We start from the raw sequence: 15,705 nt of genomic DNA on the forward strand, positions 1-15,705 counted from the left end.
AATTAAATAAAAAAATTGTTTTAAGTTTCCATTTATATGATAGTTTTTTGACATTACAGGAATAATCTATTTGGAGTGATTACACAAGTCCTAAAAGATGAATTACTGATAGTTTGTACCAAGTATGGCTCCAAAATATTCCAAGTATTGATTCACTTATAACCATAGCATTTCATAGGTCTTAATTTCCCTTGAAGATTTTCCACTTTAAAATCCTGTGTATCTTGGGCAACTACAATAATTCTGTTCATTTTAACTATTTTTATCATCTTGGGTCCTAGAATCATGACCTGTTAGTTGAAAAGGGGCCAGTAACCATCTGTTTACAATGAGACTCCCGGCTCCTCCCACCCAGGGCACCTCCTGCTGCCCTTTATTGCGCTGCACCCTGAGCTTCAGTCTTCTGTGACGTAGAAGAATATTTATCTCACAACAGGGGGTAGAGGGTGGGGGGTGGGGGGGGGTGGCTGGCAGCTCCTCCCAGGAGGCGTCCCCATTCCCGGCCAGGGGGATCTGCGTGGCTGCCAGGCGCTGGCCGGATCTCGGGGGTGGGGAGACCCTCCTCCCGGAGGACATAGGTAGGGGCCCCGAAGTCTAGTGGGACAGGAGCGCAGGAGCCCTGAGTGCGCAGGACCCCCTCGGGCCGCGGCGGGGGTGGGGCTCCTGGCAAGGGCGTGGCGGGCGCTCAGCACCGCTGCTGGCCGCGCAGCCGCTTTCCCCACCGCTCAGCCCCGCCCCTGGCCGCTCAGCCCCGCCCCTGAGGCCCCGCCCAGCACGCGGCGCGGCGGCGGCACCTTTCGGACGCTTGGGTGTTCGGGTCCCGGTGGTGTCCTGGTGCTTGGGCCGGGCCGAGACTCCGCGCGGGGCAGCGAGCGCTGGCCCGGAACCCTCAGGCGGAGCGCACGGTCCCTTCTCAGATGCCGGCCTGCTCCTGGCCCGGAGCCCGGTACGTGTGCGGACCCCACCCGGGGCGGCGGGGCGGGCCGGGCCGCGGGGCTGCGGGGGCCGCCGGCAGCGCGGAAAAGCGGGCGAGCGGCCGTCCCCGCGCTGCGCTGAGGAAGGACTCGCCCAGCCGCGCGGCCGCCAAAGCTCCCGCTGTGCGGTTGGGGGCTGCCTTCGCGGGGGCCCGTGGGCGGCGGGGGACCCGGGGCCTGCTTCAGTCTTTGGCATTTTTCCAGACACGGATAACTTGTTTATTCTGTGTAAGTTAGTTGAATGAAATTACCTCGTTAGAGCTGCAGAGCTATTTACGATGTTCCACCTTCTCTTATCCAAGCCCGGGTTGATAGGCATTTGTATTTTTTTCCCAGTTTTGGCGGCCATGAACTTGCTGTGGGAATCATGGTACAGCAATTTGTGTTGGATAGATAGCTCGGAGTGGAACTAGCAACAATGATGTAAGTTTATATTTTTAAGAAACTGGCAAAATGTTTCCCAAAGTGGCAGCACCATTTGGCATTCTCACTAGAAATGTATGAGGGCTCCAGGTTTTCCACATCTTCTTTAACAGTTGGTATTATCTGTCTTGATTTTAGCCATTTTACTATGTCTATATGATAAGTCATAGCAGGTTTTAATTTGTATTTCCCTAGTGATGAAAAGAATTGAATGTTTCTTCTCTGGTGAAAGTATTATTTACATAGATTCCCATTTTTAAGTGCTGTTTGTTGTTTTTTTTTAACAAATCATTTTTATCAATACTTATCAACAAAGCATACAGTTCACTGCACAATCAGTGGTGTTTGGCAGCATCACATAGTTGTGCATTCATCACCTCCATCATTACTAGAGCATTTTCCTAATTTGAATAATAATTTAAAAAGTAAATCCATCACTTCTCCATCTGTGCTTCCCCTACTGTTCACAGCTCCCCTTTTTGGCTATTCTTGCACAGATAGTTTTATTTCCCCTCTATAAATTGATTTACATTTATGTTTTATGTAAATGGAATCATACAATATGTTATACAATATATTTAGTTCATAGAGATCCTCTATTGTATTTGTCCTTTTGTGTCTGGTTTGCTTCACTCAACATAATGTCCTCCAGGTTCATTGATGTTGTCAAATGTTTTAGGACTTCTTTTTTTTTTAAGATTTATTTTTTATTTATTATTCTTCTCTTCCCCACCCCACCCCCAGTTGTCTGCTCTCTGTGTCCATTTGCTGTGTGCTCTTCTTGTGTCCACTGGTACTCTTGTCAGCGACACCCAGAATCTGTGCCTCATTTTGTTGCATCATCTTGTTCTGTCAGCTCTCCATGTATGTGGCACCACTCCTGGGCAGGCTGCACTTTCTTTTGTGCTGGGTGGCTCTCCATACAGGGCACACTCCTTGCACGTGGGGCTCCCCTATGCGGGGGACACCCCTGTGTGCCACAGCACTCCTTGGGAAAATCAGCCCTGTATATGGGCCAGCTCATCACATGGATCAGGAGGCCCTGGGTTTGAACCTTGGACCTCCTATGTGGTAGGCAGATGCCCTATCTGTCTGGCCAAATCCACTTGCCCATTTCTTCTTAAGTACTGCATAATATTCCATTGTGGGAATATACCACTGTTTGTTTATCCATTTGTCAGTTGATGGACACCTGGGTTCTTTCCAGCTTTTGACATCGTGACTAGCACTGCTATGAACATGAGTGTGCAGATGTGTATTTGTATCACTGCTTTCAATTCTGGGTGTAGACCCAATAGTGATAGTGCTGGGTCACTGGTGAATCTATATTCAACTTCTTTTTTTTTTTTAAAGATTTATTTATTTATTTATTTCTCTCCCCTCATCCTCACCCTGCCCCAGTTGTCTGCTCTCTGTGTCTATTTGCTGCATCTTCTTCTTTGTCCGCTTCTGTTGTTGTCAGTGGCATGGGAATCTGTGTTTCTTTTTGTTGCATCATCTTGTTGTGTCAGCTCTCCATGTGTGCAGCACCATTCTCAGACAGGCTGCACTTTCTTTTGCACTGGGCAGCTCTTCTTCTGGGGTGCACTCCTTGCACGTGGGGCTCCCCTATGTGGGGGACACCCCTGCATGGCAGGGCACTCCTTGTGCACATCAGCACTGTGCATGGGCCAGCTCCATACGGGTCAAGGAGGCCCAGGGTTTGAGCCACAGACCTCCCATGTGGTAGATGGATGCCCTGACCACTGGGCCAAGTCTGCTGCCCTATATTCAACTTCTTTAGGAACTGCCCAACAGTCCTCCACAGTGGCTGTACCATTCTGCATTCCCACCAATTGTGAGTAAGAGTTCCTATCTCTCCACATCCTCTCCAACATTTGTAGTTCTCTGACTTTTTAATTGTGGCCATTCTGATAGGTGTGAAAAGATATCTCTTAGTTATGATTTGCATTTCCCTAATCATTACTCATATTGAACATTTGTTCACGTGTTTTCTCGCCATTTGTATTTCTTCTTTGGACAAATGTCTATTCATGTCTTTTGCCCATTTTTTTTAATTGAGTTTTTTTTTACTTTTGAGTTGTAACATCTCTTTACATATCATGGATATTAATCCCTTATTGGACATGTGATTTCCAAGTATTTCCTTCTGCTGAGGCAGCTGCCTTTTCACCCTTTTGACAAAGTCCTGTGAGGTGTACCTGTGTTTAATTTTGAGGAGGTCCCATTTATCCATTTTTTCTTTTGTTTTGTGTGCTTTGGATGTAAGGTCCAAGAAACCACCATATAGCACAGGGTCTTTAAGATGTTTCCCTACATTTTCTTCAAGCAGTTTTATGGTCCTTTTATATCTAGGTCTCTGATCAATTTTGAGTTGATTCTTGTATGGGATGTAAGATAGGGGTTCCATTCCATTCTTTTGGTTATAGATATCCAGGTCTCTCAGCACCATTTATTGAAGGGACTTTTTCCCCATTAACATGGACTTGGTAGGTGTCTGAAAAACTAGTTGACTGTGGAGGTGGGGGTTTATTTCTGGACTCTAAATTCTATTTTACTGATCAATGAGTCTCTCTTTATGCCAGTGCCATGCTGTTTTGGCCACTGTAGCTTTGTAATATGTTTCAAGGTCTGGCATTGAAATTCCTCCCATGTTGCTCTTCTTTTTTAGAATGCTTTTGGTTACTTGGGTGCATTTTCCCTTCCAAATGAATTTGGTAATTGCCTTTTCTATTTCTGTCAAGTAGGCTGTTGGAATTTTGGTTTTTTTGTTTTTTGTTTTTTGTTTTTTGTTTTTGTTTTTTTGGAATTTTGATTGGTATTACATTGAGTCTATAAATCACTTTAGGTTGGACTGACATCTTCATGATATTTAGTCTTAGAGTACATGAAGAGAGTGTCATTCCATTTGTTTAGGTCATTTTAAATTTCTTTTACCACTGTTTTGTAGTTTTCTGCATCTAGGTCCTGTACTTCTTTGACTAAGTTGATGCCTACATATTGAGTCTTTTTGTTGCTATTGTAAATGGAATTTTCCCCTGATTTCTCCTCAGATTGTGCAGTACTACTGTACAAGAACACTGATTTCTGCATGTGGATCTTGTATTCTGCCACTTTGTTGAACTCATTTCTTATGTCAAGTAGCTTTGTTGTAGACATTTCAGAATTTTCTAAATATAGGATCATGTCATCTGCTGATAGTGCAAGTTTTATGTCCCCTTTTCCTATGTGGATGCCTTTACTTTTTTTTCTTTTCTAATTACTCTTAACTATAACTTGTAGTACAATGTCAAATAGCAATGGTGATAGTAGGCATCCTTGTCTTGTTCCTGATCTTAGATGGAAAGCTTTCAACCTTTCCCCACTGAGTACAATGTTGGCTGTGGGTTTTTCATATATGCCTTTTATCATATTGTGGCATTTTCCTTCTATTCATACCTTTTGGAGTGTTTTTTACCAAGAAAGAATGCTGGATTCTGTCAAATGCCTTTTCTGTGTCTATTGTGATCACCATGTGTTTTTTCCCTTCAATTTTTTTTAATGTGGTGTATTATGTTGATGGTTTTTTTTTTTATGTTGAGCTAACCTAGCAACCAGGAACAAATCCCCCTTGGTCGTGATGTGTAAGTCTTCAATAATGCTGCTGTATTCAATTTGTCAATATTTTGTTGAGAATTTTTGCATCTCTGTGTTCATTGAAGAGATTGGTCTGTACTTTTCTTTCCGTGTAGTGTCTTTATCTGGCTTTGGTGTTAGGGAGATGCTGGCTTCATAAAAAGAGTGGGGTAATTTTCCCTCCTCTTCATCATGTTGGAAGAGTTTAAACAGGATTGTTGTTAATTCTTTTTGAAATGTTTCATTGAATTTATCTCTGAAGTCATATGGCCCTGAGCTTTTCCTTGTTGGGAGGTGTTTGATGATGGATTCAGTCTCTTTAAATGTGGTTGGTTTGTTAATTCTTGTATTTCTTGTAGTGTCAGTGTAGGTTGGTTGTGCCTTTCTAGGAATTTTCCCATTCCTAGGTTGTCATTGTTGGCATACAGTTTCTCATAATATCGTCTTTTGATTCTTTTTATTTCTGTGTGGTCAGTCATTACTTCCCTCCTTTCATTTCTGATTGTATTTATTTGCCTATTTTTCTCCTTTGTTAATCTTGCTAGCAATTTGTCAATTTTACTGATCTTCTCAAAGGACCAGCTTTTGGTTTTGATTTTATCTATTTTTTGTTGTTGTTGTTGTTCTCAATTTCATTTATTTCTGCTCTAATCTTTATTATTTCTTTCCTTCTGTTTGCTTTGAGGATTGGTTTGCTGTTCTTTTTCCAATTTCTCTAGGTGTTCAGTTAAGTCTTTGAGTTTAGTGCTTTCTTCGTTTTTAATATAGGTGTTTAGGGCTATAAATTTCCCTCTCCAGACTGGCTTTGCTGTATCCCTTAAGTTTTGGTAATTTGTGTTCTCATTTTCATTTGTCTATATGTTTACTGATTTCACTTGCAATTTCTTCTTTGATCTACTGATCATTTAAGAGTGTGTAGTTTAGACTCCACACAGTTGCAACGTTATCTTTTTCCTGTCTATTCTTGATTTCCAATTTAGTTCCATTATGATCTAAGAAGGTGCTATGTGTAATTTCAGTCTTTTCATATGTATTGAGACCTGCAGTGTGCCCTACATGTGGTGTATCCTGGTGAAGGATCCATGGGCACGTGGAAAGAATATATAACCTGCTGTGTTTGGATGCAGCATTCTGTGTGTCTGTTAGTCTAACTCATTTATTGTTCTTTAAGTTCTCTGTTTCCTTGTTGATCTTCTGTGCAGTTGTTCTGTCTCATAATGTGAGTGGTGTATTAGAGTCTCCAGTGATTATTGTACAGATGCCTGTTTCTCCCTTCAGTTTTGACAGTGTTTGTCTTATGTATTTTGGGGCACCATGGTTAGGTGCATAAATATATCTTCCTGGTGGGTTGTCCTTTTAATTAATATATAATGGCCTTCTCTGACTCATAACTTTTTTTCACTTCAAGTCTGCTTTGTCCAATAATAGTATAGCTGTCCCTGCTCTTTTTTGGTTACTATTTGCATGGAGTATCTTTTTCCAACTTTTTACTTATAGCTGGTTTGTATCTGTGAGTCAAAGGTGGGTCTCTTGTAAGCAGCATATGGATGGCTCATGTGTTTATTATCCATCCTGTCAATCTATATCTTTTGTTTGGTGCGTTTAATCCATTAACAATCAATGATAGGACTGTAAATGCATTGTTTACTTCCTACATTTTATTCTTTGGTTTTCATGTGTCATGTCATATTTTGGTCTGTCTTTTTTCTCTTGGTTATCCTTTCTGCTCTTCTTTTTTTCTCTACTCTCCTCCAGGCCTTTCTCTTCTTTTTCTTTCAGGCTCTATGGCTTCTTTATTATTTCCTGCAATTTGGGTTCTTTTTTACAAACTCTTTTAGTTTCTGTTTGTGGATATTTTATACTCACCTTCATATTTGGAGGACAGTTTTGCTGGGTGCAGAATTCATGGCTGGCAGTTTTTCTCTTTCAGTCTCATTATTGCATCATACCACTGTCTTCTCACCTCCATGGTTTCTGATGAGAAATCCACACTATTACTGGGCATCCCTTGTATGTGATGATTTGCTTCCCTTACTGCTATCAGAATTTTCTCTTTATCTTTGACATGTGACATTCTGAATAATATATCTTTTGGAGTATGTCTATTTGGATTTATTCCGATTAGGATAAGGTGGGCTTCTTAGACATGCAGGGTCATTCCTTTAGTGAGCATGGGGAAATTTTAACTATTCCCTTAAATACTCTTTCTAACCCTTTTCCCTTCTCTTCTCTTTCTGGAGCTCCCATGACATGTATGTTGTTGTGTTTTCTGTTGTCATTCATCTCCCTGAGCCTCTGCTCAATTTTTTTTTCCATTTTTTTCCTCCCTCTGTTCTTTTCTCTCTTCAGTTTCAGCTGTTTTGTCTTTGGTATCACTTATACTTTCTTCTGTCCTTTCAAGTCTGCCTGAAATTGTTGTAGACCTTTAATGTGTTTTTGATGTTGCCTCTTGTGTCTTTCATTCCCATGAGCTCTGTTGCTTTTCTGTTCCACATTTCAAATTCTGTTTTTTGCTTGCTCAACGTCTTCTTGATGTCATTCATCCCTTTAGCCACATTGTCTTTCAACTCATGAATTTAATTTTGGAAATTGATACACATCTCATTAATTAGTTCTCTCCAATCCTGCATCTCTTCTGGGACTTTGATATATTCCTTTTCCTGGGCTATGCCTTCCATTTTCTTATTCTGGCTCATAAATTTTTGCTGATGTCTAGGCACCTGATTAGTATGTAGTTTACTCAGATGCTCAATTTCTTTGTCTTTTATTGGGATTTAGTGGCAGGAGGCTGTGTGTTACTGTTGCTCTTTGATTCTTGATGCAACCTGAATCATTAGGGTTGTCCCTGTTAGTTGCTCAAAGGTGTGCTCTGCACCCAGTAATGGGTTGCAGACCTACTTCCTAGGGCCTTGGGAGGCAAACTATAAAGGTCAGAAAATGCCTCATTTATTTTTCATTTTCTCATATGTACTAACTAGTTCTGCCAACAGATGGCACTCTTTGACAGTCCTCTCAGTTCAATGCATGTTTAGAGTGTTTTTGCTGTAACACAGCCTGGATCAATCTGAAAGGGTCCTGCCTGGGGCCTAAGAGCCTTGTAATTTGAACTTTCTTATAAAAAAGTCTCTAGCCTTCTCTGGCAGCCTCATCCCATTTTCTGGGTTAGAAATAATTCCACTCCCTTCTGCATCTTCAACAATCAGTCCCCATTCATAGAAGAGAATGAGAGGGTCAGATTACTTTACTCTTGCAGCCTCCTAAGGCAAACAATGGCAAGGCCTCCCTGGCCTGGAAGGGCCCGTTGGACACAACAGACCAAATTTGTGGGTCAAAACCCGAGTCAGCTTTAGATCTTGTCCCTCTCTTCCCTGTTTCTGGGAAGGTACATCCTCAACAGTCAGTGCCAGCTATAAGAGAGGGAGATTGAGAATGTTGGATTTCTCCAGTCCTGTTTAGTGTCCTAAGGTAGACAACAGTGTGGCCCCACTCAGCCTGGAAGGGCTGGTGGGACACAGCAGACCAGAACTGTGGGTCAGAAGCTATCAGCCTTAGGCAGTGCCCCTCTCTCTCCCCTTTCTTGGGATGGTAGATCCCTGGATACCCCTTTGTGTCAGCTCAGAGGCCTTTGTGTCCTTTTTAAATTTATTTTTAAAAGATCCTTAGATTACATAAAATGTTACATTAAAAAATATGAGAGATTCCCATATGCCCTACTCCCTACACCTTCCACTGTTCCCAACATTACCAACTTCTTGCACTAGTGTGCTAAATTCATTATAATTGATGAACAGATTTTGAAGCATTGCAACTAAGCATGGGTTATAGTTTACATTGTAGTTTACACTCTGTCACACACAATTCTGTAGGTTATGGCAGAATATATAATGGCCTGTGTATTAATCAGGCAAAGGGGTACTGATGTAAAATACCAGAAATTGTTTTTTTAACAAAGGGTATTTATTTGGGGTAGGAGCTTATAGATAGCAGACCATAAAGCATAAGTTACTTCCTCACCAAAGTCTATTTTCACGTGTTGGAGCAAGATGGCTGCTGACATCTGCAAGGGTTCAGGCTTCCTGTGTTTCTTCCCTTCCAGGGTATTGCTTCTCTCTGGGTTCAGGGTTCCTCGCTTCCCAGGGCACTAGCTTCAGCATCAAACTCCAACATCAAAACTACAACATTAAGAACCCTTAACTCTGTCCTTTGCCTTGCCTTTTATCTGTGTGTCCCTGCTCATCAAAGGGTGGGGACGTAATGCCCTTCTGGCACAAGTGATTAACATAATTACCTAACCAAGTAAACCTATGAATCCAACATAATTTAATATGCCCCCCAAAAAAGATCAGTTTACATACATAATCCAATATTTCTTTTTGGAATTCATCCATAATATCAAAATGCTACAGCCTGTATCTGTCATTGCAATGTCATTCAGGTCTATTCCAAGTCCTGAAATGCCCCCATATTATATCTCTTTTTCCCTCTCCCTGACTTCAGCACCACCAGTGGCCATTGTCTCCACATCGATGAATAGTTTTTTCATTGATAGAACCACAGTATGTCTATAGTAGAACACCAGTAAGTCCACAATAATCTATATTTTATTCCCCAATCCTGAGGATTCTGGAATGGTGATGCCTACTCTACCTGAGAGGTGACTTTGAACTTATTTGGCTAATAGATGAGACTTTCTTGCTAGCAGTTGTTGACTTTCTCAGTTCCTTGGTATGGTGGTTGTCCATCCTCACCTCCTTGTTAGTTGTCCTGGGTGAGGCCAATGAACTGGAGAGTAGGTGTTACACCTCCACTGAGTCTCAGGGCCCAGCTGACACATGAACCATCCAGAGATTGAAGTCTTTTGGATGTACACCTACCAATTCCAGGCATCAACTATAGGTTCAAATAAAAGAGATAGAAGAGGCATGTGTAGAGAAGTCACATTTGAGTCCAACTCTGTCATACTCGGGAGCACAAACTCCAAAGGAGAACCCAGTGGCCAGGCATCAATCTCTGGAGCTATCTGCCCTGAACATATGAGCTGGGTATCTCTGGATCCTTCAAGTGTCCCACTATTTGTGGTAGCATCTGCTTTGGCAGTCTATGACATCCTGCAGAGACATTTTAAGCATAAATCTCTGATGGCCTCCTGGCTTACTTTGAAGTCTCTTAGCCATATAAACTCATGTATCTTTACCTTCCCCCCCTTTAGTTCAGTGTCCAGTCTCATTCCTGGGAGTCATGTCCCACATTGGGGGAGAAAGTAATGCATTTATATGCTGAGTTTGGCTTAGGGAGAGGCCACATTTGAGTAACATGGAGGCTCTCAGGAAATAACTCTTAGGTATCCTACATCACTAGGCTAAGTTACAAATTTAAGAGCAAAAAGTACATAAACATAGTCATCAATCTCAAGTGTATATCAATGGGCCATCCTTTTTCACTAGTCCTTGCTCCTTGGGGGATTGTTGCTGTAGCATTAGAGAATGTGGCAGAGCTCCCAAGGATAGGACTACAATATTCTTTCAGTTATTGTGTGAATCTCTACCCACTGTGGCAATGCCCCATGAACATTTGAACATATTTATATACCTTGTATATATCCCCACATGAACTTCCTTCCATGTATCCCCCATCACAGACACCCCACACCAATGGTCCTCCCCTACCATAGTTGTAACCTTTTTGTGATCTAAAACTTCTTCAAAAATGAAGCCAAGAATATTTTCAAATTCGCTTAATAGGAAAATGAAATAATAATGAAAGGTTTAAACATCAGAAATAAAATACATAATAATTTAAGAAAACAAAAACTAAAATAGGGTTAAAAAAGGGGTATTTAAAAAACAAAAAATAGTTTAAAAATTAAGTTTTGGCTTTCATCACTGTAATATATGTTGTCCTATATGTACGGTTACATATTCTTCCATTACTTCCCCAGCATTTTACCTTTTTCATTTTGTCTTCAAAGAAGTTTTAGGTTACAGTAAAGTCATACAGAATATAGGGGACTCCCATATACCCAACATCCCCCCCCTTTTCACCTTTCCTTTTTAAGAACCTTTTTTACATATGGATGGTACATTTGTTGCAACTGATGTACAAATATTAAAACATAGCTGCAAACTATGGTCAGTGGTTTCTATTATGGTTTACATTTTAGACCATATACCTTTATGCATTTTTGATGAAATTTAACATGGCCTATATCCATCATTGCAAGATCATACAGAACACTTCCTTTGCCCCCTAAATACCTACTCTTCCATTGATCCCTTTCCTCCCTCTCCCTCCCCTCAGGACCCACTGTTACCACCAGGCTTCACTCCTTGAAGGACAAGATTCATAATTCTTGCAACAATGCTGATGGCTTGACACAGTAGTCTGTCCTCCCCTATTAGGAACCACCCATACTCTCCAGAGAAACCCTCTACTGTGTTTGAGAACATATCAAGACTCCCCTGTATGGGAGTTTAACTCCTTTCCACTCATTATGTGGGTCTCCCTCCACTGATCCAACACACTATGACAAAATCATCACTTACACCTTCTCTAGAAGAGTACTCAGGTATGCCCTGTCCCAAATGTACCTCTGTCCAGCACCCTAAACCAGTAGCCCTTCCTTGTCATATTGCCAAAACAATTTTCTCAGCATTGTAGTCTCAACCACATACCTGCCAATCCCCAGTGTTTACCTGCGCCAATCCCCAGTGTTTACCTGCTACCTTCCCCAACCCTTCCCCCATTTCCATGGACCATCCAACCCATCCTCCTTACCCTAGCTCCCTGTCAAGCTTGTATCACCCAACCCAATAATATCCCTACACCCCTGTCATATCCCTTTACTGCACAACTACTCACACCTTATCATAGATTTCACCCCTATGGGCATTGGGTCACAATCTTCTTCTCCCTTTCTATTTCCTGTAAACCTATCTTCCAGACTCTAGCTCCCTGAGTTGGCTCACTTAACTTAATTCTTATCAAAGAGGTCATGTAATATTTGTCCTTCAATGCCTGGCTTGCTTCATTCAACATAAGGCCCTTCAGATTCATTCATGTTATCCCATGTGTTGTACTGTATTCCTTCTTACAGTTGAATAATATTCCATTGTATGTATAGACTATATTTTGATTATCCATTCATCTCTTAATGGGCATTTGGGTTGATTCCAGTTTGGCAATAGTGAATAATGCTGCTGTGAACATTGTTGTGCATAATCAGTTCTTGTCTTTTGTTTTCAGTTCTTCTGGATATATACCCAGCAGTGGAATTGATGGGTCTCATGACAGAACTACAGTTAGTTTTTTGAGGAAATCCCAAGCTGTCATCCAAAATGGCTGGGCCATTCTACATTCCCACCAGCAGTAGATGAGGGCATCCATTACTCTGCATCCTCTCCAACACCTTAGTCCTCTGATTTCTCTAATATCCACCAGTTGATGGAAGTAAGATGGTATCTCATTGTAGTTTCGATTTGCATTTCCCTAATTGCTAGTGATGTTAAGCATCTTTTCATATGCTTTTTAGCCTTTTGTATTGCTTCTTTGGAGAAGTGTCTGTTCAAATCACTTGTCCATTTTTAAAATGGGTTGTTTGTCTTTTTACTTTTGAGATATAGGATTTCTTTACATATGCTGGATATTAGGCTCCTATCAGATATTTGGTTACCAAATACTTTCTACCATTGTTGAGGTTGTCTTTTCACTTTCATCACAAACTCCTTTCTGGTGCAAATGGTTTTAATTTTGAGGAGGTCCCATTTATCTATTTTTTTCTTTTGCTTCTCATGTTTTGGGTTTGAAATTCATGAAGACATTTCCTATTACAAGGTCTTATAGATGCTTCCCTACTTACCTTCCAAGGTCTTTATGGCCTTGGCTCTTATAATTAGATCTTTGATCCATCTTTAGTTTTTGTATAAGGTGTGAGATGGATATTCTTTTGGATATTCATATTCAGTGTCCAAGCACCATTTGTTGAAGAGGCCATTCTCTCCCAGTTGAGTGGGCTTGGTGGCTTTGCTGAGGATCAAATGACTGTATATGCCATGATCTATATCAGAACTCTCAGTTCAGTTCTATTAGTTATTAAGTCTGTTCTTGTGCCAGTACCATGCAATTTTGACCACTGTAGCTTTGTAGTATGCCTTAAAGTCAGGTAGTGTGATTCCTCTAATTTCATTTTACTTTGTCAGTATGTCTGAATATTTAGGGACTCTTGCCCTTCCAAATAAATTTCATAGTAAGTCTTTCCAATTCATTAAAAAAACACTGTGTTGATTTTTATTGGGATTGTGTTAAATCTGTAGATTAGTTTGGGTAGGACAGATATCTTAATGATATTTAGTCTTCTTATCCATGAGCAGGGAATATTCTTCCATTTATTTAAGTCTTCTTTGATTTTCTTTAACAGTTCTTTGTAGTTGTCTACGTATAAGTCAATTACTTCTTTAGTTAAATTATTTCTAGATATTTGATTTTTTTAAGTTTCTATTGTAAATGGTATTTTTTTCTTGATTTCCTTATCAGATTGCTCATTATTGGTGTAGAGGAATGCTACTTATTTTTTTGCATTGTTCTTATAACCTTTGACTTTACTGAACTCATTTATAAATTCTAGAAGCTTTGTTTCTGAGGGCTTTCTATGTATAGGATCATGTCGTCTGTACACAGTGAAATGTATTTTTTTCATAGTGAAACTTTTACTTTTTAAAAAATATTTATTTATTTATTTCTCTCCCCTTCCCCCCTTCCCGGACCCCAATTGTCTGTTCTCTGTGTCTATTTGTTGCATCGTCTTCTTTGTCCGCTTCTGTTGTCAATGGCATGGGAATCTGTGTGTCTTTTTGTTGTGTCATCTTGTTGTGTCAGCTCTCCATATGTGTGGCACCATTCCTGGGCAGGCTGCACTTTCTTTCACGCTGGGTGGCTCTCCTTATGGGGGGTACTCCTTGCACGTGGGGCTTCCGTACACTGGGACACCCCTGCATGGCATGGCACTCCTTGCGTGTATCAGCACTGTGCATGGGCCAGCTCCACACTGGTCAAGGAGGCCCGGGGTTTGAACTTCGGACCTCCTATGTGGTAGATGGATGCCCTAACCACTGGGCCAAGTCTGCCACCCCTTTTTACTTCTTCCTTTCCAATTTTGATGCCTTTTTTTTTTCAGTTTAATTTATTTATTCATTTTTTAAAAAAATATTACATTAAAAAAATATGAGGTCCCCATTCACCCACACCGCCCCCACCCCACCACTCCCCCCACAGTAACACTTTCCCCCATCATCATGACACATCCATTGCATCTGGCGAGTACATCTCTGGGCATCACTGCACCCCATGGCCAATGGTCCACACCATAGCCCACACTCTCCCACGTTCCATCCAGTGGGCCATGGGAAGACATACAATGTCTGGCAATTGTCCCTGCAGCACCACCCAGGACAACTCCAAGTCCCAAAAATGCCTCCACATCTCATCTCTTCCTCCAATTCCCCACACCCAGCAGCCACCATGGCAACTTTTTCTACACCACTGCCACATTTTCTCGATTATTAACCACAATAGTTCATGAATAGAGTATCATTAAGTCCACTCTAATCCTTACTGTATTCCTCCTTCCTGTGGACCTTGGCTTGGTTGTGTCCATTCCACATCTATGTCAAGAGGGGGCCCAGATTCCACATCGATACTGGATGCAATCCTCCTGCTCTCAGTTGTAGGCACTCTTGGCTCCATGGTGTGGTGGTTGACATTCTTCAACTCCATGTTAGCTGAGTGGGGTAAGTCCAATAAATCAGAGTGTAGGAGCTGAAGTCTGTTGAGGCTCAGGGCCTGGCTATCATATTGTCAGTCCTGAGATTCAAATCCCCTAGATATATCTTAAACCCCAGCACAACTGCAATTCCAGTAAAGTAGCATGAAAGGCTGTGAAAAGAGATCCCATCTGAGTCCAGCTTCATTGCGCAGAAACACCAGCTCCAAAGAAGGGCCAACTGACATGGCAGTGAACTCCATCTGCCATGACCATAGAACCTGTGGGTCTCTTTAGCCCTCAAAAGAACCAATACCTGTGGTTGTATCTACTTTATCTGTCTCTGAGACTCTGCTCAGGTGTGCATAAGGACCATGCTTCTGACAACCTCCAGACTCTTTTTTAGAGACTCATAGCCATATAAACTCATTTGTCCTTTCCATTTCCCCCTTTAGGTCAAACAGCATTTTTAACTCCTGTTTTTATTTTTTATTTTTTATTTTTTTAATTGACTTTGTAATAATATTACATTAAAAATATATATGTGAGGTCCCATTCAGCCCCACCCCCCACCCCCCTCTCCCCCCCCAACAACACTCGTTCCCATCATCATGACACATCCATTGGATTTGGTAAGTACATCTTTGGGTACCTCTGCACCTCATAGTCAATGGTCCACATCATGGCCCATACTCTCCTCCATTCCATCCAGTGGGCCCTGTGAGGATTTACAATGTCCGGTGATTACCTCTGAAGCACCATCCAGGGCAGCTCCATGTCCCAAAGACGCCTCCACCTCTCATCTCTTCCTGCCTTTCCCCATACCCATCGTCCACCATGTCCACTTTTCCCAATCCAATGCCACCTCTTCTATGTGGACATTGGATTGGTTGTGTTCATTGCACCTCTATGTCAAGAGGAGGCTCAGATTCCACATGG

The 15,705-nt window shown here is 41.5% G+C and overlaps 1 long non-coding RNA gene across 1 annotated transcript in view; it reads left to right on the forward strand.

Moving 5' to 3' along the window:
- Positions 1-799: 799 nt before the first annotated feature.
- Positions 800-15,705, forward strand: part of LOC131276185 (uncharacterized) — a 50,864-nt gene continuing 35,958 nt past the window's right edge. Inside the window, exons 1-2 of the long non-coding RNA XR_009183690.2 lie at positions 800-946; positions 1,311-1,397. This is a non-coding gene — a long non-coding RNA (uncharacterized lncRNA). The remainder of the gene's footprint in view (positions 947-1,310; positions 1,398-15,705) is intronic.

This window comes from Dasypus novemcinctus, chromosome 26 (genome assembly GCF_030445035.2).
Source record: "Dasypus novemcinctus isolate mDasNov1 chromosome 26, mDasNov1.1.hap2, whole genome shotgun sequence".
NCBI lineage: Eukaryota > Metazoa > Chordata > Mammalia > Cingulata > Dasypodidae > Dasypus > Dasypus novemcinctus.